The sequence below is a fragment of the Passer domesticus genome, chromosome W, assembly GCF_036417665.1.
Source record: "Passer domesticus isolate bPasDom1 chromosome W, bPasDom1.hap1, whole genome shotgun sequence".
Taxonomy (NCBI): Eukaryota; Metazoa; Chordata; class Aves; order Passeriformes; family Passeridae; genus Passer; species Passer domesticus.
In genome coordinates, this window is record NC_087511.1 from 25,565,177 (window position 1) to 25,589,391 (window position 24,215).

Sequence of the window (24,215 nt, forward strand, 5' to 3'; positions counted from 1 at the left end):
GCACAGCAAAGTCGTCCAAGAATACCTTGCATTCGAATGCTAATGCCACTTGAAGAGGCAGGCGAGTGGTACGCCATGAACATCTACCAGTTAGAAAGCTGCGGACACAGTCCGGGTGTTGTGCGGCTTCACTCTTCGCATCCTAGAAGGTACCGCGCTCTCCGACTCTCGGATGCGATCAAGCGGCTATTCGCGCAGAGAGCACTGTGCCGGTCACTGTGCGCACCGGAGCTCTCTTTCTGCCCAACGACGCCTGGCAGCGGCACTTAACTTCGGACAGCTCCGTATCTCCCTATTCTGCATTTCTTGTCTTCTGCATCTCAGCAAAATGCTTTTCCCTCTGTCTAGCAAGGAGACACTGTGCCAGCACAGTATACCTCCCCGGACATTTGTTCTAAATTCCCGACTTCTCGGCATCTCAGAAACTAACGGGAAGAGCAAGGTTATCCATGGTGGGCTGGAGCAGGACTAGCAAAAAGCACAGCAAAGTTGTCCAAGAATACCTTGCATTCGAATGCTAATGCCAATACATGAGGCAGGCGAATGGTAAGCCATGAACTTCTAGCAGTTAGAAAGCTGCGGACACAGTCCGGGTGTTGTGCGGGTTCACTCTTCGCATCCTAGAAGGTACCGCGCTCTCCGTCTCTCGGATGCGATCAAGCGGCTATTCGCGCAGAGAGCACTGTGCCGGTCTCTGTGCGCTCCAGAGCTCTCTTTCTGCCCAAAGACGCCTGGCAGCGGCACTTAACTTCGGACAGCTCCGTATCTCCCTATTCTGCATTTCTTGTCTTCTGCATCTCAGCAAAATTCTTTTCCACTCTGTCTAGCAAGGAGAAACTGTGCCAGCACAGTATACCTCCCCGGACTTGTGTTCTAAATTCCCGACTTCTCGGCATCTCAGAAACTAACGGGAAGAGCAAGGTTTTCCATGGTGGGCTGGGACAGAACTAGCAGCAAGCACAGCAAAGTCGTCCAAGAATACCTTGCATTCGAATTCTAATGCCAATTGAAGAGGCAGGCGAGTGGTAAGCCATGAACATCTAGCAGTTAGAAAGCTGCGGACACAGTCCGGGTGTTGTGCGGCTTCACTCTTCGCATCCTAGAAGGTACCGCGCTCTCCGTCTCTCGGATGCGATCAAGCGGCTATTCGCGCAGAGAGCACTGCGCCGGTCACTGTGCGCTCCGGAGCTCTCTTTCTGCCCAACGACGCCTGTCAGCGGCACTTAACTTCGGACAGCTCCGTATCTCCCTATTCTGCATTTCTTGTCTTCTGCAGCTCAGCAAAATGCTTTTCCACTCTGTCTAGCAAGGAGAAACGGTGCCAGCACAGTATACCTCCCCGGACTTGTGTTCTAAATTCCCGACTTCTCGGCATCTCAGAAACTAACAGGACGAGCAAGGTTTTTCATGGTGGGCTGGGACAGAACTAGCAACAAGCACAGCAAAGTCGTCCAAGAATACCTTGCATTCGAATGCTAATGCCAATACATGAGGCAGGCGAGAGGTAAGCCATGAACATCTAGCAGTTAGAAAGCTGCGGACACAGTCCGGGTGTTGTGCGGTGTCACTCTACGCATCCTAGAAGGTACCGGGCTCTCCGTCTCTCGGATGCGATCAAGCGGCTATTCGCGCAGAGAGCACTGTGCCGGTCTCTGTGCGCTCCGGCGCTCTCTTTCTGCCCAAAGATGCCTGGCAGCGGCACTTAACTTCGGACAGCTCCGTATCTCCCAATTCTGCATTTCTTGTCTTCTGCATCTCAGCAAAATGCTTTTCCCTCTGTCTAGCAAGGAGACACTGTGCCAGCACAGTATACCTCCCCGGACTTGTGTTCTAAATTCCCGACTTCTCGGCATCTCAGAAACTAACGGGAAGAGCAAGGTTATCCATGGTGGGCTGGAGCAGAACTAGCAAAAAGCACAGCAAAGTTGTCCAAGAATACCTTGCATTCGAATGCTAATGCCAATACATGAGGCAGGCGAATGGTAAGCCATGAACTTCTAGCAGTTAGAAAGCTGCGGACACAGTCCGGGTGTTGTGCGGCTTCACTCTTCGCATCCTAGAAGGTACCGCGCTCTCCGTCTCTCGGATGCGATCAAGCGCCTATTCGCGCAGAGAGCACTGTGCCGGTCTCTGTGTGCTCCGGGGCTCTCTTTCTGCCCAAAGGCGCCTGGCAGCGGCACTTAACTTCGGACAGCTCCGAATCTCCCTATTCTGCATTTCTTGTCTTCTGCATCTCAGCAAAATGCTTTTCCAGTCTGTCTAGCAAGGAGAAACTGTGCCAGCACAGTATACCTCCCCGGACTTGTGTTCTAAATTCCCGACTTCTCGGCATCTCAGAAACTAATGGGAAGAGCAAGGTTTTCCATGGTGGGCTGGAACAGAACTAGCAACAAGCACAGCAAAGTTGTCCAAGAATACCTTGCATTCGAATGCTAATGCCAATACCTGTGGCAGGCGAGTGGTAAGCCATGAACTTCTAGCAGTTAGAAAGCTGCGGACACAGTCCGGGTGTTGTGCGGCTTCACTCTTCGCATCCTAGAAGGTACCGCGCTCTCCGTCTCTCGGATGCGATCAAGCGGCTATTCGCGCAGAGAGCACGATGCCGGTCTCTGTGCGCTCCGGAGCTCTCTTTCTGCCCAAAGACGCCTGGCAGCGGCACTTAACTTCGGACAGCTCCGTATCTCCCTATTCTGCATTTCTTGTCTTCTGCATCTCAGCAAAATGCTTTTCCACTCTGTCTAGCAAGGAGAAACTGTGCCAGCACAGTATACGTCTCCGGACTTGTGTTCTAAATTCCCGACTTCTCGGCATCTCAGAAACTAACGGGAAGAGCAAGGTTTTCCATGGTGGGCTGGAACAGAACTAGCAACAAGCACAGCAAAGTCGTCCAAGAATACCTTGCATTCGAATGCTAATGCCACTTGAAGAGGCAGGCGAGTGGTACGCCATGAACATCTACCAGTTAGAAAGCTGCGGACACAGTCCGGGTGTTGTGCGGCTTCACTCTTCGCATCCTAGAAGGTACCGCGCTCTCCGACTCTCGGATGCGATCAAGCGGCTATTCGCACAGAGAGCACTGTGCCGGTCACTGTGCGCACCGGAGCTCTCTTTCTGCCCAACGACGCCTGGCAGCGGCACAACTTCTGACAGCTCCGTATCTCCCTATTCTGCATTTCTTGTCTTCTGCAGCTCAGCAAAATGCTTTTCCACTCTGTCTAGCAAGGAGAAACTGTGCCAGCACAGTATACCTCCCCGGACTTGTGTTCTAAATTCTCGACTTCTTGGCATCTCAGAAACTAACGGGAAGTGCAAGGTTATCCATGGTGGGCTGGGCAGAACTAGCAGCAAGCACAACAAAGTTGTCCAAGAATACCTTGCATTCGAATGCTAATGCCAATACATCAGGCAGGTGAGTGGTAAGCCATGAACTTCTAGCAGTTAGAAAGCTGCGGACACAGTCCGGGTGTTGTGCGGCGTCACTCTTCGCATCCTAGAAGGTACCGCGCTCTCCGTCTCTCGGATGAGATCAAGCGGCTATTCGCGCAGAGAGCACTGTGCCGGTCTCTGTGCGCTCCGGAGCTCTCTTTCTGCCCAAAGACGCCTGGCAGCGGCACTTAACTTCGGACAGCTCCGTATCTCCCTATTCTGCATTTCTTGTCTTCTGCATCTCAGCAAAATGCTTTTCCCTCTGTCTAGCAAGGAGACACTGTGCCAGCACAGTATACCTCCCCGGACTTGTGTTCTAAATTCCCGACTTCTCGGCATCTCAGAAATTAACGGGAAGAGCAAGGTTATCCATGGTGGGCTGGAGCAGAACTAGCAAAAAGCACAGCAAAGTTGTCCAAGAATACCGTGCATTCGAATGCTAATGCCAATACATGAGGCAGGCGAGTGGTAAGCCATGAACTTCTAGCAGTTAGAAAGCTGCGGACACAGTCCGGGTGTTGTGCGGCGTCACTCTTCGCATCCTAGAAGGTACCGCGCTCTCCGTCTCTCGGATGCGATCAAGCAGCTATTCGCGCAGACAGCACTGTGCCGGTCTCTGTGCGCTCCGGAGCTCTCTTTCTGCCCAAAGACGCCTGGCAGCGGCACTTAACTTCGGACAGCTCCGTATCTCCCTATTCTGCATTTCTTGTCTTCTGCATCTCAGCAAAATGCTTTTCCCTCTGTTTAGCCAGGAGACACTGTGCCAGCACAGTATACCTCCCCGGACTTGTGTTCTAAATTCCCGACTTCTCGGCATCTCAGGAACTAACGGGAAGAGCAAGGTTTTCCATGGTGGGCTGGAACAGAACTAGCAACAAGCACAGCAAAGTTGTCCAAGAATACCTTGCATTCGAATGCTAATGCCAATACATGAGGCAGGCGAGTGGTAAGCCATGAACATCTAGCAGTTAGAAAGCTGCGGACACAGTCCAGGTGTTGTGCGGTGTCACTCTACGCATCCTAGAAGGTACCGCGCTCTCCGTCTCTCGGATGAGATCAAGCGGCTATTCGCGCAGAGAGCACTGTGCCGGTCTCTGTGTGCTCCGGAGCTCTCTTTCTGCCCAAAGACGCCTGGCAGCGGCACTTAACTTCGGATGGCTCCGAATCTCCCTATTCTGCATTTCTTGTCTTCTGCATCTCAGCAAAATGCTTTTCCACTCTGTCTAGCAAGGAGAAACTGTGCCAGCACAGTATACCTCCCCGGACATTTGTTCTAAATTCCCGACTTCTCGGCATCTCAGAAACTAACGGTAAGAGCAAGGTTTTCCATGGTGGGCTGGAACAGAACTAGCAACAAGCACAGCAAAGTTGTCCAAGAATACCTTGCATTCGAATGGTAATGCCAATACATGAGGCAGGCGAGTGGTAAGCCATGAACTTCTAGCAGTTAGAAAGCTGCGGACACAGTCCGGGTGTTGTGCGGCGTCACTCTTCGCATCCTAGAAGGTACCGCGCTCTCCGTCTCTCGGATGAGATCAAGCGGCTATTCGTGCAGAGAGCACTGTGCCGGTCTCTGTGCGCTCCGGAGCTCTCTTTCTGCCCAAAGACGCCTGGCAGCGGCACTTAACTTCGGACAGCTCCGTATCTCCCTATTCTGCATTTCTTGTCTTCTGCATCTCAGCAAAATGCTTTTCCCTCTGTCTAGCAAGGAGACACTGTGCCAGCACAGTATACCTCCCCGGACTTGTGTTCTAAATTCCCGACTTCTCGGCATCTCAGAAACTAACGGGAAGAGCAAGGTTATCCATGGTGGGCTGGAGCAGAACTAGCAAAAAGCACAGCAAAGTTGTCCAAGAATACCTTGCATTCGGATGCTAATGCCAATACATGAGGCAGGCGAATGGTAAGCCATGAACTTCTAGCAGTTAGAAAGCTGCGGACACAGTCCGGGTGTTGTGCGGCTTCACTCTTCGCATCCTAGAAGGTACCGCGCTCTCCGTCTCTCGGATGCGATCAAGCGGCTATTCGCGCAGAGAGCACTGTGCCGGTCTCTGTGCGCTCCGGAGCTCTCTTTCTGCCCAAAGACGCCTGGCAGCGGCACTTAACTTCGGACAGCTCCGTATCTCCCTATTCTGCATTTCTTGTCTTCTGCATCTCAGCAAAATGCTTTTCCACTCTGTCTAGCAAGGAGAAACTGTGCCAGCACAGTATACCTCCCCGGACTTGTGTTCTAAATTCCCGACTCTCGGCATCTCGGAAACTAACGGGAAGAGCAAGGTTTTCCATGGTGGGATGGAACAGAACTAGCAACAAGCACAGCAAAGTCGTCCAAGAATACCTTGCATTCGAATGCTAATGCCAATTGAAGAGGCAGGCGAGCGGTAAGCCATGAACATCTAGCAGTTAGAAAGCTGCGGACACAGTGCGGGTGTTGTGCGGCTTCACTCTTCGCATCCTAGAAGGTACCGCGCTCTCCGTCTCTCGGATGAGATCAAGCGGCTATTCGCGCTGAGAGCACTGTGCCGGTCTCTGTGCGCTCCGGAGCTCTCTTTCTGCCCAAAGACGCCTGGCAGTGGCACTTAACTTCGGACAGCTCCGTATCTCCCTATTCTGCATTTCTTGTCTTCTGCATCTCAGCAAAATGCTTTTCCACTCTGTCTAGCAAGGAGAAACTGTGCCAGCACAGTATACCTCCCCGGACTTTTGTTCTAAATTCCCAACTTCTCGGCATCTCAGAAACTAACGGGAAGAGCAAGGTTTTCCATGGTGGGCTGGAACAGAACTAGCAACAAGCACAGCATAGTTGTCCAAGAATACCTTGCATTTGAATGCTAATGCCAATACATGAGGCAGGCGAGTGGTAAGCCATGAACTTCTAGCAGTTAGAAAGCTGCGGACACAGTCCGGGTGTTGTGCGGCGTCACTCTTCGCATCCTAGAAGGTACCGCGCTCTCCGTCTCTCGGATGCGATCAAGCGGCTATTCGCGCAGAGAGCACTGTGCCGGTCTCTGTGGGCTCCGGAGCTCTCTTTCTGCCCAAAGACGCCTGGCAGCGGCACTTAACTTCGGATGGCTCCGAATCTCCCTATTCTGCATTTCTTGTCTTCTGCATCTCAGCAAAATGTTTTTCCACTCTGTCTAGCAAGGAGAAACTGTGCCAGCACAGTATACCTCCCCGGACATTTGTTCTAAATTCCCGACTTCTCGGCATCTCAGAAACTAACGGGAAGAGCAAGGTTATCCATGGTGGGCTGGAGCAGAACTAGCAAAAAGCACAGCAAAGTTGTCCAAGAATACCTTGCATTCGGATGCTAATGCCAATACATGAGGCAGGCGAATGGTAAGCCATGAACTTCTAGCAGTTAGAAAGCTGCGGACACAGTCCGGGTGTTGTGCGGCTTCACTCTTCGCATCCTAGAAGGTACCGCGCTCTCCGTCTCTTGGATGCGATCAAGCGGCTATTCGCGCAGAGAGCACTGTGCCGGTCTCTGTGCGCTCCGGAGCTCTCTTTCTGCCCAAAGACGCCTGGCAGCGGCACTTAACTTCGGACAGCTCCGTATCTCCCTATTCTGCATTTCTTGTCTTCTGCATCTCAGCAAAATGCTTTTCCACTCTGTCTAGCAAGGAGAAACTGTGCCAGCACAGTATACCTCCCCGGACTTTTGTTCTAAATTCCCGACTCTCGGCATCTCAGAAACTAACGGGAAGAGCAAGGTTTTCCATGGTGGGCTGGAACAGAACTAGCAACAAGCACAGCAAAGTTGTCCAAGAACACCTTGCATTCGAATGCTAATGCCAATACATGAGGCAGGCGAGTGGTAAGCCATGAACTTCTAGCAGTTAGAAAGCTGCGGACACAGTCCGGGTGTTGTGCGGCGTCACTCTTCGCATCCTAGAAGGTACCGCGCTCTCCGTCTCTTGGATGGGATCAAGCGGCTATTCGCGCAGAGAGCACTGTGCCGGTCTCTGTGGGCTCCGGAGCTCTCTTTCTGCCCAAAGACGCCTGGCAGCGGCACGTAACTTCGGACAGCTCCGTATCTCCGTATTCTGCATTTCTTGTCTTCTGCATCTCAGCAAAATGCTTTTCCACTCTGTCTAGCAAGGAGAAATTGTGCCAGCACAGTATACCTCCCCAGACTTTTGTTCTAAATTCCCGACTTCTCGGCATCTCAGGAACTAACGGGAAGAGCAAGGTTATCCATGGTGGCCTGGAACAGAACTAGCAACAAGCACAGCAAAGTTGTCCAAGAATACCTTGCATTCGAATGCTAATGCCAATACATGAGGCAGGCGAGTGGTAAGCCATGAACTTCTAGCAGTTAGAAAGCTGCGGACACAGTCCGGGTGTTGTGCGGCGTCACTCTTCGCATCCTAGAAGGTACCGCGCTCTCCGTCTCTCGGATGAGATCAAGCGGCTATTCGTGCAGAGAGCACTGTGCCGGTCTCTGTGCGCTCCGGAGCTCTCTTTCTGCCCAAAGACGCCTGGCAGCGGCACTTAACTTCGGACAGCTCCGTATCTCCCTATTCTGCATTTCTTGTCTTCTGCATCTCAGCAAAATGCTTTTCCCTCTGTCTAGCAAGGAGACACTGTGCCAGCACAGTATACCTCCCCGGACTTGTGTTCTAAATTCCCGACTTCTCGGCATCTCAGAAACTAACGGGAAGAGCAAGGTTATCCATGGTGGGCTGGAGCAGAACTAGCAAAAAGCACAGCAAAGTTGTCCAAGAATACCTTGCATTCGGTTGCTAATGCCAATACATGAGGCAGGCGAGTGGTAAGCCATGAACTTCTAGCAGTTAGAAAGCTGCGGACACAGTCCGGGTGTTGTGCGGCTTCACTCTTCGCATCCTAGAAGGTACCGCGCTCTCCGTCTCTCGGATGCGATCAAGCGGCTATTCGCGCAGAGAGCACTGTGCCGGTCTCTGTGCGCTCCGGAGCTCTCTTTCTGCCCAAAGACGCCTGGCAGCGGCACTTAACTTCGGACAGCTCCGTATCTCCCTATTCTGCATTTCTTGTCTTCTGCATCTCAGCAAAATGCTTTTCCACTCTGTCTAGCAAGGAGAAACTGTGCCAGCACAGTATACCTCCCTGGACTTTTGTTCTACATTCCCGACTTCTCGGCATCTCAGAAACTAACGGGAAGAGCAAGGTTTTCCATGGTGGGCTGGAACAGAACTAGCAACAAGCACAGCAAATTTGTCCAAGAATACCTTGCATTCGAATGCTAATGCCAATACATGAGGCAGGCGAGTGGTAAGCCATGAACTTCTAGCAGTTAGAAAGCTGCGGACACAGTCCGGGTGTTGTGCGGCGTCACTCTTCGCATCCTAGAAGGTACCGCGCTCTCCGTCTCTCGGATGCGATCAAGCGGCTATTCGCGCAGAGAGCGCTGCGCCGGTCTCTGTGGGCTCCGGAGCTCTCTTTCTGCCCAAAGACGCCTGGCAGCGGCACTTAACTTCGGACAGCTCCGTATCTCCTTATTCTGCATTTCTTGTCTTCTGCATCTCAGCAAAATGCTTTTCCACTCTGTCTAGCAAGGAGAAACTGTGCCAACACAGTATACCTCCCCGGACTTGTGTTCTAAATTCCCGACTTCTCGGCATCTCAGAAACTAACGGGAAGAGCAAGGTTTTCCATGGTGGGCTGGAACAGAACTAGCAACAAGCACAGCAAAGTTGTCCAAGAATACCTTGCATTCGAATGCTAATGCCAATACATGAGGCAGGCGAGTGGTAAGCCATGAACTTCTAGCAGTTAGAAAGCTGCGGACACAGTCCGGGTGTTGTGCGGCGTCACTCTTCGCATCCTAGAAGGTACCACGCTCTCCGTCTCTCGGATGAGATCAAGCGGCTATTCGCGCAGAGAGCACTGTGCCGGTCTCTGTGCGCTCCGGAGCTCTCTTTCTGCCCAAAGACGCCTGGCAGCGGCACTTAACTTCGGACAGCTCCGTATCTCCCTATTCTGCATTTCTTGTCTTCTGCATCTCAGCAAAATGCTTTTCCCTCTGTCTAGCAAGGAGACACTGTGCCAGCACAGTATACCTCCCCGGACTTGTGTTCTAAATTCCCGACTTCTCGGCATCTCAGGAACTAACGGGAAGAGCAAGGTTATCCATGGTGGGCTGGAGCAGAACTAGCAAAAAGCACAGCAAAGTTGTCCAAGAATACCTTGCATTCGAATGCTAATGCCAATACATGAGGCAGGCGAGTGGTAAGCCATGAACTTCTAGCAGTTAGAAAGCTGCGGACACAGTCCGTGTGTTGTGCGGCTTCACTCTTCGCATCCTAGAAGGTACCGCGCTCTCCGTCTCTCGGATGCGATCAAGCGGCTATTCGCGCAGAGAGCACTGTGCCGGTCTCTGTGCGCTCCGGAGCTCTCTTTCTGCCCAAAGACGCCTGGCAGCGGCACTTAACTTCGGACAGCTCCGTATCTCCGTATTCTGCATTTCTTGTCTCCTGCAGCTCAGCAAAATGCTTTTCCACTCTGTCTAGCAAGGAGAAACGGTGCCAGCACAGTATACCTCCCCGGACTTGTGTTCTAAATTCCCGACTTCTCGGCATCTCAGAAACTAACGGGAAGAGCAAGGTTATCCATGGTGGGCTGGGGCAGAACTAGCAACAAGCACAGCAAAGTCGTCCAAGAATACTTTGCATTCGAATGCTAATGCCAATACATGAGGCAGGCGAGTGGTAAGCCATGAACTTCTAGCAGTTAGAAAGCTGCGGACACAGTCCGGGTGTTGTGCGGCTTCACTCTTCGCATCCTAGAAGGTACCGCGCTCTCCGTCTCTCGGATGCGATCAAGCGGCTATTCGCGCAGAGAGCACTGTGCCGGTCTCTGTGCGCTCCGGAGCTCTCTTTCTGCCCAAAGACGCCTGGCAGCGGCACTTAACTTCGGACAGCTCCGAATCTCCCTATTCTGCATTTCTTGTCTTCTGCATCTCAGCAAAATGCTTTTCCACTCTGTCTAGCAAGGAGAAACTGTGCCAGCACAGTATACCTCCCCGGACTTTTGTTCTAAATTCCCGACTTCTCGGCATCTCAGAAACTAACGGGAAGAGCAAGGTTTTCCATGGTGAGCTGGAACAGAACTAGCAACAAGCACAGCAAAGTTGTCCAAGAATACCTTGCATTCGAATGCTAATGCCAATACATGAGGCAGGCGAGCGGTAAGCCATGAACATCTAGCAGTTAGAAAGCTGCGGACACAGTCCGGGTGTTGTGCGGCTTCACTCTTCGCATCCTAGAAGGTACCGCGCTCTCCGTCTCTCGGATGCGATCAAGCGGCTATTCGCGCAGAGAGCACTGTGCCGGTCTCTGTGCGCTCCGGAGCTCTCTTTCTGCCCAAAGACGCCTGGCAGCGGCACTTAACTTCGGACAGCTCCGTATCTCCCTATTCTGCATTTCTTGTCTTCTGCATCTCAGCAAAATGCTTTTCCCTCGGTCTAGCAAGGAGAAACTGTGCCAGCACAGTATACCTCCCCGGACTTTTGTTCTAAATTCCCGACTTCTCGGCATCTCAGAAACTAACGGGAAGAGCAAGGTTTTCCATGGTGGGCTGGAACAGAACTAGCAACAAGCACAGCAAAGTTGTCCAAGAATACCTTGCATTCGAATGCTAATGCCAATACATGAGGCAGGCGAGTGGTAAGCCATGAACTTCTAGCAGTTAGAAAGCTGCGGACACAGTCCGGGTGTTGTGCGGCGTCACTCTTCGCATCCTAGAAGGTACCGCGCTCTCCGTCTCTCGGATGCGATCAAGCGGCTATTCGCGCAGAGAGCACTGTGCCGGTCTCTGTGGGCTCCGGAGCTCTCTTTCTGCCCAAAGACGCCTGGCAGCGGCACTTAACTTCGGACAGCTCCGTATCTCCCTATTCTGCATTTCTTGTCTTCTGCATCTCAGCAAAATGCTTTTCCACTCTGTCTAGCAAGGAGAAACTGTGCCAACACAGTATACCTCCCCGGACTTTTGTTCTAAATTCCCGACTTCTCGGCATCTCAGAAACTAACGGGAAGAGCAAGGTTTTCCATGGTGGGCTGGGACAGAACTAGCAACAAGCACAGCAAAGTTGTCCAAGAATACCTTGCATTCGAATGCTAATGCCAATACATGAGGCAGGCGAGTGGTAAGCCATGAACTTCTAGCAGTTAGAAAGCTGCGGACACAGTCCGGGTGTTGTGCGGCGTCACTCTTCGCATCCTAGAAGGTACCACGCTCTCCGTCTCTCGGATGAGATCAAGCGGCTATTCGCGCAGAGAGCACTGTGCCGGTCTCTGTGCGCTCCGGAGCTCTCTTTCTGCCCAAAGACGCCTGGCAGCGGCACTTAACTTCGGACAGCTCCGTATCTCCCTATTCTGCATTTCTTGTCTTCTGCATCTCAGCAAAATGCTTTTCCCTCTGTCTAGCAAGGAGACACTGTGCCAGCACAGTATACCTCCCCGGACTTGTGTTCTAAATTCCCGACTTCTCGGCATCTCAGGAACTAACGGGAAGAGCAAGGTTATCCATGGTGGGCTGGAGCAGAACTAGCAAAAAGCACAGCAAAGTTGTCCAAGAATACCTTGCATTCGAATGCTAATGCCAATACATGAGGCAGGCGAGTGGTAAGCCATGAACTTCTAGCAGTTAGAAAGCTGCGGACACAGTCCGGGTGTTGTGCGGCGTCACTCTTCGCATCCTAGAAGGTACCGCGCTCTCCGTCTCTCGGATGCGATCAAGCGGCTATTCGCGCAGAGAGCACTGTGCCGGTCTCTGTGCGCTCCGGAGCTCTCTTTCTGCCCAAAGACGCCTGGCAGCGGCACTTAACTTCGGACAGCTCCGTATCTCCGTATTCTGCATTTCTTGTCTCCTGCAGCTCAGCAAAATGCTTTTCCACTCTGTCTAGCAAGGAGAAACGGTGCCAGCACAGTATACCTCCCCGGACTTGTGTTCTAAATTCCCGACTTCTCGGCATCTCAGAAACTAAAGGGAAGAGCAACGTGGGCTGGAACAGAACTAGCAACAAGCACAGCAAAGTTGTCCAAGAATACCTTGCATTCGAATGCTAATGCCAATACATGAGGCAGGCGAGTGGTAAGCCATGAACATCTAGCAGTTAGAAAGCTGCGGACACAGTCCGGGTGTGGTGCGGTGTCACTCTACGCATCCTAGAAGGTACCGCGCTCTCCGTCTCTCGGATGAGATCAAGCGGCTATTCGCGCAGAGAGCACTGTGCCGGTCTCTGTGTGCTCCGGAGCTCTCTTTCTGCCCAAAGACGCCTGGCAGCGGCACTTAACTTCGGACAGCTCCGTATCTCCCTATTCTGCATTTCTTGTCTTCTGCATCTCAGCAAAATGCTTTTCCACTCTGTCTAGCAAGGAGAAACTGTGCCAGCACAGTATACGTCTCCGGACTTGTGTTCTAAATTCCCGACTTCTCGGCATCTCAGAAACTAACAGGAAGAGCAAGGTTTTCCATGGTGGGCTGGGACAGAACTAGCAGCAAGCACAGCAAAGTCGTCCAAGAATACCTTGCATTCGAATGCTAATGCCAATACATGAGGCAGGCGAGTGGTAAGCCATGAACTTCTAGCAGTTAGAAAGCTGCGGACACAGTCCGGGTGTTGTGCGGCGTCACTCTTCGCATCCTAGAAGGTACCGCGCTCTCCGTCTCTCGGATGCGATCAAGCGGCTATTCGCGCAGAGAGCACTGTGCCGGTCTCTGTGCGCTCCGGAGCTCTCTTTCTGCCCAAAGACGCCTGGCAGCGGCACTTAACTTCGGACAGCTCCGTATCTCCGTATTCTGCATTTCTTGTCTCCTGCAGCTCAGCAAAATGCTTTTCCACTCTGTCTAGCAAGGAGAAACGGTGCCAGCACAGTATACCTCCCTGGACTTGTGTTCTAAATTCCCGACTTCTCGGCATCTCAGAAACTAACGGGAAGAGCAAGGTTATCCATGGTGGGCTGGGGCAGAACTAGCAACAAGCACAGCAAAGTCGTCCAAGAATACTTTGCATTCGAATGCTAATGCCAATACATGAGGCAGGCGAGTGGTAAGCCATGAACTTCTAGCAGTTAGAAAGCTGCGGACACAGTCCGGGTGTTGTGCGGCTTCACTCTTCGCATCCTAGAAGGTACCGCGCTCTCCGTCTCTCGGATGCGATCAAGCGGCTATTCGCGCAGAGAGCACTGTGCCGGTCTCTGTGCGCTCCGGAGCTCTCTTTCTGCCCAAAGACGCCTGGCAGCGGCACTTAACTTCGGACAGCTCCGAATCTCCCTATTCTGCATTTCTTGTCTTCTGCATCTCAGCAAAATGCTTTTCCACTCTGTCTAGCAAGGAGAAACTGTGCCAGCACAGTATACCTCCCCGGACTTTTGTTCTAAATTCCCGACTTCTCGGCATCTCAGAAACTAACGGGAAGAGCAAGGTTTTCCATGGTGAGCTGGAACAGAACTAGCAACAAGCACAGCAAAGTTGTCCAAGAATACCTTGCATTCGAATGCTAATGCCAATACATGAGGCAGGCGAGCGGTAAGCCATGAACATCTAGCAGTTAGAAAGCTGCGGACACAGTCCGGGTGTTGTGCGGCTTCACTCTTCGCATCCTAGAAGGTACCGCGCTCTCCGTCTCTCGGATGCGATCAAGCGGCTATTCGCGCAGAGAGCACTGTGCCGGTCTCTGTGCGCTCCGGAGCTCTCTTTCTGCCCAAAGACGCCTGGCAGCGGCACTTAACTTCGGACAGCTCCGTATCTCCCTATTCTGCATTTCTTGTCTTCTGCATCTCAGCAAAATGCTTTTCCCTCGGTCTAGCAAGGAGAAACTGTGCCAGCACAGTATACCTCCCCGGACTTTTGTTCTAAATTCCCGACTTCTCGGCATCTCAGAAACTAACGGGAAGAGCAAGGTTTTCCATGGTGGGCTGGAACAGAACTAGCAACAAGCACAGCAAAGTTGTCCAAGAATACCTTGCATTCGAATGCTAATGCCAATACATGAGGCAGGCGAGTGGTAAGCCATGAACTTCTAGCAGTTAGAAAGCTGCGGACACAGTCCGGGTGTTGTGCGGCGTCACTCTTCGCATCCTAGAAGGTACCGCGCTCTCCGTCTCTCGGATGAGATCAAGCGGCTATTCGCGCAGAGAGCACTGTGCCGGTCTCTGTGGGCTCCGGAGCTCTCTTTCTGCCCAAAGACGCCTGGCAGCGGCACTTAACTTCGGACAGCTCCGTATCTCCCTATTCTGCATTTCTTGTCTTCTGCATCTCAGCAAAATGCTTTTCCACTCTGTCTAGCAAGGAGAAACTGTGCCAACACAGTATACCTCCCCGGACTTTTGTTCTAAATTCCCGACTTCTCGGCATCTCAGAAACTAACGGGAAGAGCAAGGTTTTCCATGGTGGGCTGGGACAGAACTAGCAACAAGCACAGCAAAGTTGTCCAAGAATACCTTGCATTCGAATGCTAATGCCAATACATGAGGCAGGCGAGTGGTAAGCCATGAACTTCTAGCAGTTAGAAAGCTGCGGACACAGTCCGGGTGTTGTGCGGCGTCACTCTTCGCATCCTAGAAGGTACCACGCTCTCCGTCTCTCGGATGAGATCAAGCGGCTATTCGCGCAGAGAGCACTGTGCCGGTCTCTGTGCGCTCCGGAGCTCTCTTTCTGCCCAAAGACGCCTGGCAGCGGCACTTAACTTCGGACAGCTCCGTATCTCCCTATTCTGCATTTCTTGTCTTCTGCATCTCAGCAAAATGCTTTTCCCTCTGTCTAGCAAGGAGACACTGTGCCAGCACAGTATACCTCCCCGGACTTGTGTTCTAAATTCCCGACTTCTCGGCATCTCAGGAACTAACGGGAAGAGCAAGGTTATCCATGGTGGGCTGGAGCAGAACTAGCAAAAAGCACAGAAGGTTGTCCAAGAATACCTTGCATTCGAATGCTAATGCCAATACATGAGGCAGGCGAGTGGTAAGCCATGAACTTCTAGCAGTTAGAAAGCTGCGGACACAGTCCGGGTGTTGTGCGGCGTCACTCTTCGCATCCTAGAAGGTACCGCGCTCTCCGTCTCTCGGATGCGATCAAGCGGCTATTCGCGCAGAGAGCACTGTGCCGGTCTCTGTGCGCTCCGGAGCTCTCTTTCTGCCCAAAGACGCCTGGCAGCGGCACTTAACTTCGGACAGCTCCGTATCTCCGTATTCTGCATTTCTTGTCTCCTGCAGCTCAGCAAAATGCTTTTCCACTCTGTCTAGCAAGGAGAAACGGTGCCAGCACAGTATACCTCCCCGGACTTGTGTTCTAAATTCCCGACTTCTCGGCATCTCAGAAACTAAAGGGAAGAGCAACGTGGGCTGGAACAGAACTAGCAACAAGCACAGCAAAGTTGTCCAAGAATACCTTGCATTCGAATGCTAATGCCAATACATGAGGCAGGCGAGTGGTAAGCCATGAACATCTAGCAGTTAGAAAGCTGCGGACACAGTCCGGGTGTGGTGCGGTGTCACTCTACGCATCCTAGAAGGTACCGCGCTCTCCGTCTCTCGGATGAGATCAAGCGGGTATTCGCGCAGAGAGCACTGTGCCGGTCTCTGTGTGCTCCGGAGCTCTCTTTCTGCCCAAAGACGCCTGGCAGCGGCACTTAACTTCGGACAGCTCCGTATCTCCCTATTCTGCATTTCTTGTCGTCTGCATCTCAGCAAAATGCTTTTCCACTCTGTCTAGCAAGGAGAAACTGTGCCAGCACAGTATACGTCTCCGGACTTGTGTTCTAAATTCCCGACTTCTCGGCATCTCAGAAACTAACAGGAAGAGCAAGGTTTTCCATGGTGGGCTGGGACAGAACTAGCAGCAAGCACAGCAAAGTCGTCCAAGAATACCTTGCATTCGAATGCTAATGCCAATACATGAGGCAGGCGAGTGGTAAGCCATGAACTTCTAGCAGTTAGAAAGCTGCGGACACAGTCCGGGTGTTGTGCGGCGTCACTCTTCGCATCCTAGAAGGTACCGCGCTCTCCGTCTCTCGGATGAGATCAAGCGGCTATTCGCGCAGAGAGCACTGTGCCGGTCTCTGTGCGCTCCGGAGCTCTCTTTCTGCCCAAAGACGCCTGGCAGCGGCACTTAACTTCGGACAGCTCCGTATCTCCCTATTCTGCATTTCTTGTCTTCTGCATCTCAGCAAAATGCTTTTCCCTCTGTCTAGCAAGGAGACACTGTGCCAGCACAGTATACCTCCCCGGACTTGTGTTCTAAATTCCCGACTTCTCGGCATCTCAGGAACTAACGGGAAGAGCAAGGTTATCCATGGTGGGCTGGAGCAGAACTAGCAAAAAGCACAGCAAAGTTGTCCAAGAATACCTTGCATTCGAATGCTAATGCCAATACATGAGGCAGGCGAGTGGTAAGCCATGAACTTCTAGCAGTTAGAAAGCTGCGGACACAGTCCGGGTGTTGTGCGGCGTCACTCTTCGCATCCTAGAAGGTACCGCGCTCTCCGTCTCTCGGATGCGATCAAGCGGCTATTCGCGCAGAGAGCACTGTGCCGGTCTCTGTGCGCTCCGGAGCTCTCTTTCTGCCCAAAGACGCCTGGCAGCGGCACTTAACTTCGGACAGCTCCGTATCTCCCTATTCTGCATTTCTTGTCTTCTGCATCTCAGCAAAATGCTTTTCCACTCTGTCTAGCAAGGAGAAACTGTGCCAGCACAGTATACCTCCCCGGACTTTTGTTCTAAATTCCCGTCTTCTCGGCATCTCAGAAACTAACGGGAAGAGCAAGGTTTTCCATGGTGGGCTGGAACAGAACTAGCAACAAGCACAGCAAAGTTGTCCAAGAATACCTTGCATTCGAATGCTAATGCCAATACATGAGGCAGGCGAGTGGTAAGCCATGAACTTCTAGCAGTTAGAAAGCTGCGGACACAGTCCGGGAGTTGTGCGGCGGCACTCTTAGCATCCTAGAAGGTACCGCGCTCTCCGTCTCTCGGATGCGATCAAGCGGCTATTCGCGCAGAGAACACTGTGCCGGTCACTGTGCGCTCCGGAGCTCTCTTTCTGCCCAAAGACGCCTGGCAGCGGCACTTAACTTCGGACAGCTCCGTATGTCCCTATTGTGCATTTCTTGTCTTCTGCATCTCAGCAAAATGCTCTTCCAATCTGTCTAGCAAGGAGAAACTGTGCCAGCACAGTATACCTCCCCGGACTTGTGTTCTAAATTCCCGACTTCTCGGCATCTCAGAAACTAACGGGAAGAGCAAGGTTTTCCATGGTGGGCTGGAACAGAACTAGCAACAAGCACAGCAAAGTTGTCCAAGAATACCTTGCATTCGAATGCTAATGCCAATACATGAGGCAGGCGAGTGGTAAGCCATGAACATCTAGCAGTTAGAAAGCTGCGGACACAGTCCGGGTGTTGTGCGGCGGCACTCTTAGCATCCTAGAAGGTACCGCGCTCTCCGTCTCTCGGATGCGATCAAGCGGCTATTCGCGCAGAGAGCACTGTGCCGGTCTCTGTGCGCTCCGGAGCTCTCTTTCTGCCCAAAGACGCCTGGCAGCGGCACTTAACTTCGGACTGCTCCGTATCTCCCTATTCTGCATTTCTTGTCTTCTGCATCTCAGCAAAATGTTTTTCCACTCTGTCTAGCAAGGAGAAACTGTGCCAGCACAGTATACCTCCCCGGACTTGTGTTCTAAATTCCCGACTTCTCGGCATCTCAGAAACTAACGGGAAGAGCAAGGTTATCCATGGTGGGCTGGGGCAGAACTAGCAACAAGCACAGCAAAGTCGTCCAAGAATACTTTGCATTCGAATGCTAATGCCAATACATGAGGCAGGCGAATGGTAAGCCATGAACTTCTAGCAGTTAGAAAGCTGCGGACACAGTCCGGGTGTTGTGCGGCGTCACTCTTCACATCCTAGAAGGCACCGCGCTCTCCGTCTCTCGGATGCGATCAAGCGGCTATTCGCGCAGAGAGCACTGTGCCGGTCTCTGTGTGCTCCGGAGCTCTCTTTCTGCCCAAAGACGCCTGGCAGCGGCACTTAACTTCGGACAGCTCCGAATCTCCCTATTCTGCATTTCTTGTCTTCTGCATCTCAGCAAAATGCTTTTCCACTCTGTCTAGCAAGGAGAAACTGTGCCAGCACAGTATACCTCCCCGGACTTTTGTTCTAAATTCCCGACTTCTCGGCATCTCAGAAACTAACGGGAAGAGCAAGGTTTTCCATGGTGAGCTGGAACAGAACTAGCAACAAGCACAGCAAAGTTGTCCAAGAATACCTTGCATTCGAATGCTAATGCCAATACATGAGGCAGGCGAGTGGTAAGCCATGAACTTCTAGCAGTTAGAAAGCTGCGGACACAGTCCGGGTGTTGTGCGGCGTCACTCTTCGCATCCTAGAAGGTACCGCGCTCTCCGTCTCTCGGATGAGATCAAGGGGCTATTCGTGCAGAGAGCACTGTGCCGGTCTCTGTGCGCTCCGGAGCTCTCTTTCTGCCCAAAGACGCCTGGCAGCGGCACTTAACTTCGGACAGCTCCGTATCTCCGTATTCTGCATTTCTTGTCTTCTGCATCTCAGCAAAATGCTTTTCCACTCTGTCTAGCAAGGAGAAACTGTGCCAGCACAGTATACGTCTCCGGACTTGTGTTCTAAATTCCCGACTTCTCGGCATCTCAGAAACTAACAGGAAGAGCAAGGTTTTCCATGGTGGGCTGGGACAGAACTAGCAGCAAGCACAGCAAAGTCGTCCAAGAATACCTTGCATTCGAATGCTAATGCCAATTGAAGAGGCAGGCGAGCGGTAAGCCATGAACATCTAGCAGTTAGAAAGCTGCGGACACAGTCCGGGTGTTGTGCGGCTTCACTCTTCGCATCCTAGAAGGTACCGCGCTCTCCGTCTCTCGGATGCGATCAAGCGGCTATTCGCGCAGAGAGCACTGTGCCGGTCTCTGTGCGCTCCGGAGCTCTCTTTCTGCCCAAAGACGCCTGGCAGCGGCACTTAACTTCGGACAGCTCCGTATCTCCCTATTCTGCATTTCTTGTCTTCTGCATCTCAGCAAAATGCTTTTCCCTCTGTCTAGCAAGGAGAAACTGTGCCAGCACAGTATACCTCCCCGGACTTGTGTTCTAAATTCCCGACTTCTCGGCATCTCAGAAACTAACGGGAAGAGCAAGGTTTTCCATGGTGGGCTGGAACAGAACTAGCAACAAGCACAGCAAAGTTGTCCAAGAATACCTTGCATTCGAATGCTAATGCCAATACATGAGGCAGGCGAGTGGTAAGCCATGAACTTCTAGCAGTAAGAAAGCTGCGGACACAGTCCGGGTGTTGTGCGGCGTCACTCTTCGCATCCTAGAAGGTACCGCGCTCTCCGTCTCTCGGATGCGATCAAGCGGCTATTCGCGCAGAGAGCACTGTGCCGGTCTCTGTGCACTCCGGAGCTCTCTTTCTGCCCAAAGACGCCTGGCAGCGGCACTTAACTTCGGACAGCTCCGTATCTCCCTATTCTGCATTTCTTGTCTTCTGCATCTCAGCAAAATGCTTTTCCACTCTGTCTAGCAAGGAGAAACTGTGCCAGCACAGTATACCTCCCTGGACTTGTGTTCTAAATTCCCGACTTCTCGGCATCTCAGAAACTAACAGGAAGAGCAAGGTTTTCCATGGTGGGCTGGGACAGAACTAGCAGCAAGCACAGCAAAGTCGTCCAAGAATACCTTGCATTCGAATGCTAATGCCAATTGAAGAGGCAGGCGAGCGGTAAGCCATGAACATCTAGCAGTTAGAAAGCTGCGGACACAGTCCGGGTGTTGTGCGGCTTCACTCTTCGCATCCTAGAAGGTACCGCGCTCTCCGTCTCTCGGATGCGATCAAGCGGCTATTCGCGCAGAGAGCACTGTGCCGGTCTCTGTGCGCTCCGGAGCTCTCTTTCTGCCCAAAGACGCCTGGCAGCGGCACTTAACTTCGGACAGCTCCGTATCTCCCTATTCTGCATTTCTTGTCTTCTGCATCTCAGCAAAATGCTTTTCCCTCTGTCTAGCAAGGAGAAACTGTGCCAGCACAGTATACCTCCCCGGACTTTTGTTCTAAATTCCCGACTTCTCGGCATCTCAGAAACTAACGGGAAGAGCAAGGTTTTCCATGGTGGGCTGGAACAGAACTAGCAACAAGCACAGCAAAGTTGTCCAAGAATACCTTGCATTCGAATGCTAATGCCAATACATGAGGCAGGCGAGTGGTAAGCCATGAACTTCTAGCAGTAAGAAAGCTGCGGACACAGTCCGGGTGTTGTGCGGCGTCACTCTTCGCATCCTAGAAGGTACCGCGCTCTCCGTCTCTCGGATGCGATCAAGCGGCTATTCGCGCAGAGAGCACTGTGCCGGTCTCTGTGCGCTCCGGAGCTCTCTTTCTGCCCAAAGACGCCTGGCAGCGGCACTTAACTTCGGACAGCTCCGTATCTCCCTATTCTGCATTTCTTGTCTTCTGCATCTCAGCAAAATGCTTTTCCACTCTGTCTAGCAAGGAGAAACTGTGCCAGCACAGTATACCTCCCTGGACTTGTGTTCTAAATTCCCGACTTCTCGGCATCTCAGAAACTAACAGGAAGAGCAAGGTTTTCCATGGTGGGCTGGGACAGAACTAGCAGCAAGCACAGCAAAGTCGTCCAAGAATACCTTGCATTCGAATGCTAATGCCAATTGAAGAGGCAGGCGAGCGGTAAGCCATGAACATCTAGCAGTTAGAAAGCTGCGGACACAGTCCGGGTGTTGTGCGGCTTCACTCTTCGCATCCTAGAAGGTACCGCGCTCTCCGTCTCTCGGATGCGATCAAGCGGCTATTCGCGCAGAGAGCACTGTGCCGGTCTCTGTGCGCTCCGGAGCTCTCTTTCTGCCCAAAGACGCCTGGCAGCGGCACTTAACTTCGGACAGCTCCGTATCTCCCTATTCTGCATTTCTTGTCTTCTGCATCTCAGCAAAATGCTTTTCCCTCTGTCTAGCAAGGAGAAACTGTGCCAGCACAGTATACCTCCCCGGACTTGTGTTCTAAATTCCCGACTTCTCGGCATCTCAGAAACTAACGGGAAGAGCAAGGTTTTCCATGGTGGGCTGGAACAGAACTAGCAACAAGCACAGCAAAGTCGTCCAAGAATACCTTGCATTCGAACGCTAATGCCAATACATGAGGCAGGCGAGTGGTAAGCCATGAACTTCTAGCAGTTAGAAAGCTGCGGACACAGTCCGGGTGTTGTGCGGCTTCACTCTTCGCATCCTAGAAGGTACCGCGCTCTCCGTCTCTCGGATGCGATCAAGCGGCTATTCGCGCAGAGAGCACTGTGCCGGTCTCTGTGCGCTCCGGAGCTCTCTTTCTGCCCAAAGACGCCTGGCAGCGGCACTTAACTTCGGACAGCTCCGTATCTCCGTATTCTGCATTTCTTGTCTTCTGCATCTCAGCAAAATGCTTTTCCACTCTGTCTAGCAAGGAGAAACTGTGCCAGCACAGTATACCTCCCCGGACTTGTGTTCTAAATTCCCGACTTCTCGGCATCTCAGAAACTAACGGGAAGAGCAAGCTAATCCATGGTGGGCTGGGGCAGAACTAGCAACAAGCACAGCAAAGTCGTCCAAGAATACTTTGCATTCGAACGCTAATGCCAATACATGAGGCAGGCGAGTGGTAAGCCATGAACTTCTAGCAGTTAGAAAGCTGCGGACACAGTCCGGGTGTTGTGCGGCGTCACTCTTCACATCCTAGAAGGTACCGCGCTCTCCGTCTCTCGGATGCGATCAAGCGGCTATTCGCGCAGAGAGCACTGTGCCGGTCTCTGTGCGCTCCGGAGCTCTCTTTCTGCCCAAAGACGCCTGGCAGCGGCACTTAACTTCGGACAGCTCCGTATCTCCCTATTCTGCATTTCTTGTCTTCTGCATCTCAGCAAAATGCTCTTCCACTCTGTCTAGCAAGGAGAAATTGTGCCAGCCCAGTATACCTCCCCGGTCTTGTGTTCCAAATTCCCGACTTCTCGGCATCTCAGAAACTAACGGGAAGAGCAAGGTTATCCATGGTGGTCTGGGGCAGAACTAGCAACAAGCACAGCAAAGTCGTCCAAGAATACTTTGCATTCGAACGCTAATGCCAATACATGAGGCAGGCGAGTGGTAAGCCATGAACTTCTAGCAGTTAGAAAGCTGCGGACACAGTCCGGGTGTTGTGCAGCGTCACTCTTCGCATCCTAGAAGGTACCGCGCTCTCCGTCTCTCGGATGAGATCAAGCGGCTATTCGCGCAGAGAGCACTGTGCCGGTCTCTGTGCGCTCCGGAGCTCTCTTTCTGCCCAAAGACGCCTGGCAGCGGCACTTAACTTCGGACAGCTCCGTATCTCCCTATTCTGCATTTCTTGTCTTCTGCATCTCAGCAAAATGCTTTTCCCTCTGTCTAGCAAGGAGACACTGTGCCAGCACAGTATACCTCCCCGGACTTGTGTTCTAAATTCCCGACTTCTCGGCATCTCAGGAACTAACGGGAAGAGCAAGGTTATCCATGGTGGGCTGGAGCAGAACTAGCAAAAACACAGCAAAGTTGTCCAAGAATACCTTGCATTCGAATGCTAATGCCAATACATGAGGCAGGCGAGAGGTAAGCCATGAACTTCTAGCAGTTAGAAAGCTGCGGACACAGTCCGGGTGTTGTGCGGCTTCACTCTTCGCATCCTAGAAGGTACCGCGCTCTCCGTCTCTCGGATGCGATCAAGCGGCTATTCGCGCAGAGAGCACTGTGCCGGTCTCTGTGCGCTCCGGAGCTCTCTTTCTGCCCAAAGACGCCGGGCAGCGGCACTTAACTTCGGACAGCTCCGTATCTCCCTATTCTGCATTTCTTGTCTTCTGCATCTCAGCAAAATGCTTTTCCACTCTGTCTAGCAAGGAGAAACTGTGCCAGCACAGTATACCTCCCCGGACTTTTGTTCTAAATTCCCGACTTCTCGGCATCTCAGAAACTAACGGGAAGAGCAAGGTTTTCCATGGTGGGCTGGAACAGAACTAGCAACAAGCACAGCAAAGTTGTCCAAGAATACCTTGCATTCGAACGCTAATGCCAATACATGAGGCAGGCGAGAGGTAAGCCATGAACTTCTAGCAGTTAGAAAGCTGCGGACACAGTCCGGGTGTTGTGCGGCTTCACTCTTCGCATCCTAGAAGGTACCGCGCTCTCCGTCTCTCGGATGCGATCAAGCGGCTATTCGCGCAGAGAGCACTGTGCCGGTCTCTGTGCGCTCCGGAGCTCTCTTTCTGCCCAAAGACGCCTGGCAGCGGCACTCAACTTCGGACAGCTCCGTATCTCCCTATTCTGCATTTCTTGTCTTCTGCATCTCAGCAAAATGCTTTTCCACTCTGTCTAGCAAGGAGAAACTGTGCCAGCACAGTATACCTCCCCGCACTTTTGTTCTAAATTCCCGACTTCTCGGCATCTCAGAAACTAACGGGAAGAGCAAGGTTTTCCATGGTGGGCTGGAACAGAACTAGCAACAAGCACAGCAAAGTTGTCCAAGAATACCTTGCATTCGAATGCTAATGCCAATACATGAGGCAGGCGAGTGGTAAGCCATGAACTTCTAGCAGTTAGAAAGCTGCGGACACTGTCCGGGTGTTGTGCGGCGTCACTCGTCGCATCCTAGAAGGTACCGCGCTCTCCGTCTCTCGGATGAGATCAAGCGGCTATTCGCGCAGAGAGCACTGTGCCGGTCTCTGTGCGCTCCGGAGCTCTCTTTCTGCCCAAAGACGCCTGGCAGCGGCACTTAACTTCGGACAGCTCCGTATCTCCGTATTCTGCATTTCTT